General features: G+C 40.0%; 1 long non-coding RNA gene across 1 annotated transcript; it reads left to right on the top strand.

Moving 5' to 3' along the window:
* Positions 1-5,507: 5,507 nt before the first annotated feature.
* Positions 5,508-8,124, top strand: LOC144455632 (uncharacterized). Its single transcript, XR_013484351.1, has 2 exons — positions 5,508-5,952; positions 7,619-8,124. It is a non-coding gene; the product is annotated as an uncharacterized LOC144455632 (long non-coding RNA).
* The last annotated feature ends 250 nt before the right edge of the window (positions 8,125-8,374 follow it).

The raw sequence follows: 8,374 nt of genomic DNA, 5'->3' as shown, positions 1-8,374 counted from the left end.
ATTTCACTTTGCAACACTTCATGTAAATCCAGATTTTTTTGAGAGCATCTTACTCTGAATTTCTCATAGCATAATAGTATTCCATCACAATCATATACCACAACTTGTTTAGCTGTTCCTCAATGAATGGGAATCTCCTCAATTTCAATTTTTTTGCTACGACAAAAAGAGCAGCCATAAAAATTTTTGTACATATGGGTTTTTCCTTTTTCTTTGACCTCTGAGATACAGACCTAGTAGTTCTGCACAGTTTTATAGCCTTTGGGGCATAGTTCCAAATTGTTCTCCAGAATGGTTACATCAGTTCACAACTCTACCAACAGTGTATTAGTATTCCAATTTTCCCACATCCCCTCCAACATTTGTCATTTTCTTTTTTCTGTCATATTAGCCGATCTGACAGGTGTGAGATTACTTATATCAGAATTATTTTAATTTGCATTTCTCTAATCAATAGTGACAGCATTTTTTTCAAATGACTGTTGATAGCTTTGATTTTTTCATTTGAAAACTGCCTGTTCATATCATTTGACTATTTATTAATTGGGGAATGACTCATTTTCTTATAAATTTCACTCAGTTCTCTATATGTTTGAGAAATGAGGCCTTTATCAGAGAAATTTGCTGTAAGATGTTTTCCCCCAGCTTTCAGTTTCCTTCTAATCTTGGCTGCATTGGTTTTGTTCATGCAACAACTTTTAAATGTAAGGTAATCAGAATTACAAATTTTACATCCATAATGTGCTCTCTTTCTTTCTCTCTTGTTTGGCCATAAATCCTCCCCTTATCCATAGATCTGACAGGTCAACTATCCTATGCTCCCCTAATATGCTTATAGTATCATCCTTTATGTCTAAATCATTTATCCATTTTAACCTTATCTTGGTATACAGTGTGAGATGTTGGTATATACCAACAGTTTCTGCCAAACTGCTTTCAAATTTTCCCAGCAGGTTTTGTCAAATCGTGAGTTCTTGTCCCCAAAGCTTATGTCTTTGGAATTATCAAATACTAGATTATTACAATTACCCATCACACATTATATTCTCAAGAGAATTTGATCCTTAAAATATGAAACATTTTGTTGGAATGTTGAGCGCATATTTCAGTTTCACCTTGGTTCTGTATGAGTACCTTATTCAGAATCCATATCATCTGGCAAGCAAGTGGATAGCTTAGGTTTATTTTCTTGGTGATGAAAATCTTCTCCCAAGTATTTCAAAAATCATCTCCAGAGTAACCAGCATCTGGACCCAGGAGCTCCTGAGTTCTCGAACTCAGGAAGTTCCTGTCAAGGTTAGCAGCAGCTATCTCAGTGATGTCCTGTGTCCCAGGAAAGACACACAAAGCAAAAGAGATAGCCAGAGACTTGAGGTTCATTCAATCTTAGGCTCATGTAGACTAGCAGTCAGTCAATAAATATTTATTAAGCCTGCTATAAGCCAGGTACCATGCTAAACATTAAAGATACAAATACAAAAAAAAATAAAAACAGTTCTTTCCCTCAAGGAGTTTATAGCCTATTGGGGGAAGACAGCACGCATACATACACACAAAAGCTGAAAAGGTGGGGAAGGAGGAGAAGGAAGGGTATGCAGTATTGCAACATGGTGAAGTCAAAGAAGTCCAAAATGAGCATAAGCGGATGGGAAATAAGGGGATGCCTGTCTTATCAACCATCCTTAAATGGAGGTTGAGGAATTTATGATTCCACCCTCCAATTAGAGGGACAGATGGTACTGATAAGGTATAGCTGCCAAGGCTGTTTGGATCTTGCAAAATGATCAGATCTCACAATGATAATGTTACTGCATCAGTTGTGTTTAGCCATGTCCAACTCTCCGTGATCTCATTTGGGGTTTTCTTGGCAAAGCTACTGGAGTGCTTTGCCATTTCCTTCTCCAGCTTGTTTTACAGATGAGGAAATTGAGGCAATCAGGGTTAAGGAACTTGCCTAGAGTCATACAGTTAGTAAATGTCAGAGGCTAGATTTGAACTCAGGTCTTTCTGATTCCAGGCCTGGCATGCTATCCACTGCATCCCCTAGTCCAAAAAGCACAAAATGCACTCATGAAAGCCGGCATGAGGAGATGTAAGCATATATACCGGTTGTCATAGGTGGTCTGTTGCCATTGCCAGCAGGTTTGGGAGGACAGGAAGAGGGAGCAAGTCAGATTCCCCTCTCCCCTTCAATGAATGGAAGTCCAAGGAAGAGGACAGTTGATTCTTAGCTCACTAATAGAGGGGAAGAGAGAGTCCTAGCAGAAGAAGTTATTTCTCCTTTTGAGCCAAATGAGTGGACAGCTTCTCCAGGCCTCTCCTGGCTCAGTGTTCAGTCTCCTTGGCAGCGGTCTCCCTACTCTTCCCGCATCCCCTCACACCCCCTCCATGATGGACACAGCAGACCAACCAGGAGCCTCTGTTTACATATGACCTCCAGCAAGTGGAAGAGACCTAGTCATGGTGCCTGTGTCACTAGAAGTGGCCACTGAAACGCATCAGTGTGCAAACTCAGGACCGTCACCCTGGTAATACAAGAAAAAGTCACAAAAGGAGAGAGAAAAAGAAGTGTACATTGTAGGGCAGTGTAGAGTACCAATTTGCTCACCTTTGAGATTGAATGTGCTAGTATTGTTCTAAGTGAATTCAGTGGTTTCTTCATCAGAAATTATACAACAAATTATATTCAAAGTTAAATATAAGTTATACACAAGTTAAAATACTAAAGGCCAAATCTATCTCAGTGGATCCCTTCAAAGAGAAGGGGAGGACAACATCTGAATAAATTGGCATTTGGAAATACCAGGTAAGGGAAATTGTGATATTAGATATGTGATATTAGAAAGGGATTACCCAAATTAAGACCTGGCCAAGATCTTCCACAAAAAATTTATAGGGTCTTTTTCAGCCTCAAAGGGAAATATTTTCTACATCATTCCCCAAACTGAAGCAGTTCAGAAGGAAGGACTCTGGAGTTAGTACAAGGAAGAGAACTCTTGGCTTCACAAAGCTGTTTACTTCCTGCTCCACCGGGGGCTTTCCCTTGATGTCTATAGTCCTAGTTTGTGTCATGCTCCACCAAGGCATATGACAAGATTGTACAGGGTGCAGTCAGATAATGAATTCCACAGTGGCTGATTGATCATGCATGGAACTAGAGTCAACATAGAGCATGTTATTTCCTGCCTGCTTATTTCACTTACCTTGACTAAAAAGCTGGTTATTTAACTAATTGGAAGGGCTTTCTACATTGCTGATTCCTGTTTATATCATACTCTGACTATTCCTTGTATTTACAGAGCATCCCTACCTTCCTTCATGTACCAATGACTCTTAGTCATTTAATTACCAAGCAATCCCTTACTAAGAAAAGGCCCTAATGCAAAGAAACCAGATCATCAGAAAGATAGGGATTTTTTTCTTTTTCCATAGAGGGTTGTTTGTCTGCACACCCAAAACTGGTCAGCATTTCCCTTTATATGACCCTCAATGTTTCCTCACTGAAGAGAACCAGGAGAAAGAGAAACCCCCGCCCTAGAAACTCCCTCCACTTTACATCATGTCCTTGAGAGTTTCTGAACTACAACTTCCTTCATGTGTCTAACCCTGTCTTGTCCTGACTAGTCCCACCAGCCTGTAATGTCTGGAGCCAAGGATAAGGGTGGTGGTTGTTTTCTGCAATATATTAAGTAATATTTTATCTGCCTGAATAGAGGGGGAAAGAGCTGTGGGTAATGAGGAATGATCATGAAAACAGAACAAGACAGGACAAAACAAAACATCCTCTATTTGACTTTAGATGATTAGTGTAATGGACTTAGAATCAGAAGACCTGGATTCAAATCCTGGAATCTCATTAGCTAGCTGTGTGAACTTGAGAAAGTCACAGCCTCTAAGGGCCTTGGTTTCCTCTTCTATATGATAAGGGGATTGGATTAGATCATGCGTGTGTCACAGAACTAAAGCCTATGGTAATATTATCAAAAAATGCAGTAGCACAATCTGCCCTTGGCCGAATCTTGTTTTAGCTTTGTTAGTTACCCTGGCCTGAATGGAGAAGAGGTTAAGAAGAAGCTCTATTTAGGTTATAGTAAATAACCTCCTATGTGTTTTTGAAGTTGGCTGTATAATGCTCATATAAATTATTCTGATTAATTGTTCAAAAGGTATTCTACCAAATTCTACCTTTCTTCAAGTTCCAGTGCAATTTTTATTTTCTCCATTAATCCTATGGTATTTTATTTATCATCACTGGAATGATAAAGACTCAAAGTTCCCTCATCTGTAAAATGGAAGGGCTGAACTAGGGGATCTCTAAGGTTCCTTCCAGCTTTGACATTCTGTGAGGGTGGTAGAGACTGAGAGATCATCTAGTCAAGTTCCGCCTTTCCAGGCAAGTGAAATGACATATAGCTCATATTTATGTAGTATTTTTAGTTTTGCAAAGCACTTTATATACATTGTCATTTGTCTCTCACAATAACACTACAAGGTGGGTATTATTATTCTCCTTTTTCAGAAAGAAAAATTGAGACTCAGGTCCAGTGACTTGTTCTAGGTTCAATAGTAAGTGATGCAGTTTGGGGCTGATGGGAACCCTGAAAAGTCAGGGTACAGAGCAGTGTCCCTGGCTGCCTGGAATGAATTTATGCACTCAAACCTTCTTCCAGTCAAGGAACAATTTATCGTAACGTCAATGGAAGAGATCTGGGCTGCTGAAATGTATGGGAAAATTCAGGGACTGAGGTGTTTACAAAGACATGGTCTTTTCCTTTTAGGGGTCCAGGTCCCATCACCCCATCAGTAAGGGTCAGAATTTGTATTCAAACTCAGGGCTTCCTGCTTCTAGGTCTAGTATACTACATTAGATAATAATAACTTAGATTTTCATAGGGCTTTAAAGATTTACAAAATGCTTTCCTTACATATCCCTCAAGTGAGGGAGGTAGTAATGTTATTGTCCCCATTTTAGAGATGAAGAAACTGAGGCTTAATGAGGTAAAGTGACTTGTCTTGTCCAGGGTAACATAGCTACTAGGTGTCAGAGCCAAGATTTGAACCCAGGTCTCCTGACTGTAAGTCCAGCACTCTTTTTTGCCATATTACTGATGGCCAGGACATGATTCTGGCACAGGAAACTCACAGGGTTTTCCTTAACCACAATGGGAAAGAAATTGGATTTTCCACAGCATTTCAAAAACCTGAAGGATGGACTCAGGAGTGACTCAGTACAGGGAAGAGAACACTTATGACTCAGTTCCAGAGATCTACATCTGGGGATTGTGATGACAGTGCCGTCCTCAGTTAGCTTAAATGTAGAAGGGAGGATTTCTGTGTCTGACAGCTGCTGGGTTCCCTCCACCCCTTCCCCGCCCTGGGGATGAGCAATCCCTTTATTCCAGTGTTTTGGTTTTCTAGGTAGTCAGAAGAGTTGGATTCTAGTCTCAGTTCTGTTGTTTATTATATGACCTTGAGCAAGTTGTTACCTTCTCTGAGACTCATCCGTTCAGAGAAATGGGAAAAATTGTAAAGCGCTATATATACGTAACCTATCACTTTTTTTCCCAGGTTTCCAAGGACAGAGATTTCACACAATTTGATACATGTCTTTTCAAAGCATATCTAAAGGAATGGTCTGCATATTCTATAGTACTACATTTCCCATAATACAAGAACATGGAAACAACCCTAGGACTCCATTTCCCATGGGACACTGTACCTAAAGCACTGGGAGATTACATCACAAGTAAAGGCCAGTTCATGAGGTAGGCAGGGTTAATTGTATAGGAGGGCAATTTCATCTTCAAGGCTGGAGGAAGAGACCTGTGAAAGGAAATTTCCAAGAGAGCAAAATGGAGAGAGACTTATGAGCTGAAGAGCTGCATGGAGAGAGACCACACTAGGAGTCTAAGAGTCCCAATAGGATTCTGATTTCCTAGCCAGGATGTAGAGGTAGGCTGTGATTCTGTAGAATTGAATTAGAAGGGACCTCAAAAGCCATCCAGTCCAATCAATTGCTGGCTAAGAAGTACCTCTTCGTCATCATTGACTGGTAAGAACTGACCAGTCTCTGCTTGAAGACCGTTAGGGGAAACCTGGACATTTCTGAGGGATTCTGTTTTATTTTCTGAGATCTGTAATTATTAAGAGGTTTTCCCTTCTGTTTAGCCTAAACCTATCTTTCACACATTATTCATAAGTCTGCTCCCTTGAGCCAAGCAGAAGTCCCATTCCTCTTCCATGCTAGCTCCTTGAAAAACAGCTGTCATGCCCCCTTTCTTCTCAAGGTTGGAAAATCTGGGTTTGAATCCTAGGTTTTCTATTTACTGTATGTGTTTGGGCAAATCTCTTTGACACTTAAGGCCTCATTTTCCTAATCTTTTTTTTTCCATTTTCTTAATCTTCGAAGTGTGATCAGAGTGATCCCTCATATGGTAAATTCCTAAGATCCCTTCCTGTTTTTACATTCTATTTCTAAGATCTTCTGTGTCTCTGACATTCTATGTTTTAGTGCTCTACTAGCCCTGAAACTCAATTTTTACTGTACTAAGGCCACTTCTAAATCCTATTATCTAAAGATCACCTCTTTCCTAGTGGACCATCTGGCACCTTTCCTGCTTTGGTGACCTGTACCTTTGCCTCTAGAGGCCTGAGTTACTCATGACATTTTAGGACACTACCCTTGGCTTTTATTGATTTGATTTTTTTGTAGATGCCCTTTGCTTTTTAAACCACAATAATGTTGTGACAGACTGTTTACCACCTCAAGACCCTCCCTGTAACTAAGAAATATATTCAAGTAAAACCATCCAACACAATGGATGGACTGCATCATTGGTAAATGCAATTTTCCTGATCTGTAGTAATGTGTGCCACACCTTCTCCTCCCCCCAGGAGGATGATGTGTTTCATCATATGATCTCAGGAATCATTATTAGTCACCACATTTAATCTGAGCTCCACTGCTTCTTGGTATCGTTTTTTATTTATGTTATAAGTCATATACATTATTTTTCTGGTTTGTATTCTTTGCACCATTTCATTTCTTCCCATATTTTTATGATTTCCTCATCTTCACAATAATACTCCATTATATACATTCCACAATGAATGAGCATCCATATTGTTTCTAGTCTTTTACTTCCATAAAGACTGGTACTATGAATATTTGGGTATATATGATAACCTTTCTGTTCTTTTCATCATTAGGGTATATGCCTAGAATCCCCTTGTCTTTAGTACACAGAGCTGAAGAGTATTGGTAAATTATTTGAAGTTGAGTCTCTCATTACCTGTAGACACTTTCTTAGAGAAAAGAGTCTGGTTTCAATTAATCAACAATCAACACAAACCTACTGTGTGCTGGGCTCTGAGCTAGCTACCAAGGGGATAGAAAAACAAACATGAAAAGGTCCCTGATGTCAAGCTTCCATTCTGTAACTGCCTTCCTTTCACAGGAGTTCATAAGATTTGTTTTACTGAGGAAGAAATAGATCCAGAGAAGCAAATTAACATGACCAAAGTCACACAGTTAAGAAGTTGTACAGCTTGGATTTTAACTCATGTTCTCCTATCCTTTTTCACTTAATTTAATGTCTTTTCTTTGCTTGCTCTCCAGATCTTCTGTCCCCTGAAACTTACCAGTATAGGCGAGGAAAGCCCTTTGTTACCTCCATGCTATCAACATGGAATCATCATTATTATTTTAAGAATGTAACAAGTCACTTCCCGTCTCTGGCTCATAGAATCTCTCTTTGTTGGCTTCCCGTGTCCGTGGCGCCACCTCCTGTTCAAATGGAGCCATGTCAGGCTCCGATACGGAAAGCCAAAATTGTAGACTGGATTCTTGAGGAAGTTCATTTAAAATCAGCTCGGTGCTGGAACTGCATCACAAATCCGGGATAACAAATGTTCAGAGAAACCGTGGAGCTGTTTGCTTGTTCCGTGCAGCAATCATCGCACCGACAGAGACTGACTGGTTGCCTAATTCGAGGGGCGGTTGCTTGGGATGATAAATGAATTTACTTCCTCCTAGTGTGTTTTGTCACATTGTACTTTCCCATATAGTTGTAAGCTGCAGCCCCGGGGAATGCTTCCGAATAAACAGCAGGATGAAACTGGAAAGTAGTGGGTGTTAACCCACAGAACGTTTGACTTTTTTCTTAATTACAAAATCTTTAACCAGCCAAAGGAACTGGCATTACACCCACGCGGACTCCCATGTGGGCTTGCTGGTAAAAAAGACCATTCGGACTGCTTACTGCTACCAGTAAAGACTTGCATTTCTATAGTACTTTTCACCTACCTAGGTGATGCAGGGGATAAAGCGTTCACAGGTTAAAATTTGGCCTCAGGCACTTACTAGTTGTATGAC

The sequence above is a fragment of the Phascolarctos cinereus genome, unplaced genomic scaffold, assembly GCF_003287225.1.
Source record: "Phascolarctos cinereus isolate Bilbo 61053 unplaced genomic scaffold, phaCin_HiC Scaffold_2;HRSCAF=192, whole genome shotgun sequence".
In the NCBI taxonomy this organism is placed as follows: domain Eukaryota; kingdom Metazoa; phylum Chordata; class Mammalia; order Diprotodontia; family Phascolarctidae; genus Phascolarctos; species Phascolarctos cinereus.
Note: the sequence above shows the minus strand (reverse complement) of the source record. Positions and strands in the feature narration are given on the sequence as shown.